Source organism: Phoca vitulina, unplaced genomic scaffold (genome assembly GCF_004348235.1).
Source record: "Phoca vitulina isolate PV1807 unplaced genomic scaffold, GSC_HSeal_1.0 scaffold6, whole genome shotgun sequence".
Lineage (NCBI taxonomy): Eukaryota > Metazoa > Chordata > Mammalia > Carnivora > Phocidae > Phoca > Phoca vitulina.
In genome coordinates this window covers 66830098-66831958 of record NW_022589709.1, presented here as the reverse complement: position 1 = coordinate 66831958, position 1861 = coordinate 66830098, and positions in this window count along the sequence as shown.

Here is a 1861-nt window from a genome sequence, read left to right as displayed (position 1 = left end):
GTTGAGGAGGAGGACATGTCTGAGGAATGTGGCCTCAGGACACTCAGGGAAATTGCTACAAAGGAAAAATCTGACAGAGAAACTGAATAAGTAAACTCAGTCTCTTGAGGTGTCTGGGCCAAAACACATTTTATGACTTTGATGATTAAAAAAAAATCTATATATTTTGAATGTTAAGATAACGAAGATCAAAGCTACACAATTTGGATGAAAAGAGGATTACTGTCATGTTTCAAGCTTTGGAAAGGAAATGATGGAATAACCTTTGGGTCAAAGTGGCTGAAAAGTGGATATTTGGGTGCCTCAGAAAAAAAGGTCTTGCAGACCTTTACATAGAAAATTCATCATAATAATGTAGAAAACACATGAATTCGTGCTGCATGGAATGAAGCTTAAAGTAGGAGTCTGCCATTAATGAAATAGGCACCATAAGTAGGATTATCTATGCATTGCTTATGAATCCATAAAATTATTAGATGAAAAATACACCACCATAAATAATAAGACTCTTTTCTATCCAGTTACTTAAAGAAGTACTTTAATATCTATTGTCTAATTAGATTCACATCAATCCTGAGAATTGTTAGAGCAGGTTTTAAAGATTTATTTATTTATTTTTAATTAATTTATTTGACAGAGAGACATAGCGAGAGAGAGAACACAAGCAGGGGGAGCGGGAGAGGGAGAAGCAGGCTTCCCGCTGAGCAGGGAGCCTGATATGGGGCTCGATCCCAGGACCCTGGGATCATGACCTGAGCCAAAGGCAGATGCTTAACGAATGAGCCACCCAGGCGCCCCTAGAGCAGGTTTTAACCCCATTTTATAGTTGGGAAGGCAGAGCACAGGGAGGTTACATAGCTTCATAAGGTCAAGCATAGTTGATAGCATTTCCTGGACCTTGGCCTCTGGAAACCTTAACTGGGACTCTCCACCAGACTCTGAGTTGCCCTCCAACCAACTCCTCTGAAGTACTCAAACCTACCAATGAATGCATATCAAAACAAAACTTCAAAGAACCTCAAGTACAAAGGTCACCAAGACATACTAACCACAGCCATGTTCAAGTCTTCTCCAGGCTGGCTTCAGGATGTTCAAATGAATTTCTGTGAATGAAGAGGAATTTCTATGAATTGCCTGGGGTCTGAGATGGGTAGTACATTGACTCACTACCTGCTGGGATGGCTTTTTGGGAATTCATTTGGCTTCAGAAAACAGGGCCTTGAGGGTGTAGGACGCAGGCGTTGGAGAACCATGGGTAAGACACCTCCAGCGTGCCAGGCCACTGAGATCAAGCAACTGAGTGAGATTCTAGAGAGCTCATGGGCTCCTGAGGTGGTGCCCAGAGTTTGGTGGGAGAAGCACCTCAGAATGGGGATGGACACAGAAAGAGGCAGTTAGAGAAATCCTGAAAAGGGTTGTTTGTTTGTTTGTTTGTTTGTTTGTTTTGACTTCTGCCCGTCCTTGGGAACCATGGGATTATAACAGCACAGGTCTTGAGGACAATCCACGCTGGGATTTGGAAGACCTGTGTGATTCTAGACAAGTCATGTAATCTTCCTGGGCATTCACATCCTCATCTATAAAATGAAGAGGTTGGACTCAGCGATGTCTTTTCCACTCTAATATGTTATGATTTCATGAAGCAAGTCTTAATTTAGCACTTAGAAAGATCCTTGGCTCACACAAAGTAACCCCATGCAGAAGGAAATTGCCTTTACAGTCTGTTTCAGGACTTGTGTAGGGATTTACCACAACAGTTAGTGATGGCCTTTGCTGGCTGCCGACTGTCTGAAGAGTCCTTGAGCACAGGCCGGCATTGTGCTAAGCTGGACAAGTCAGGAAAGAGCTGCAGAGGCAAAGG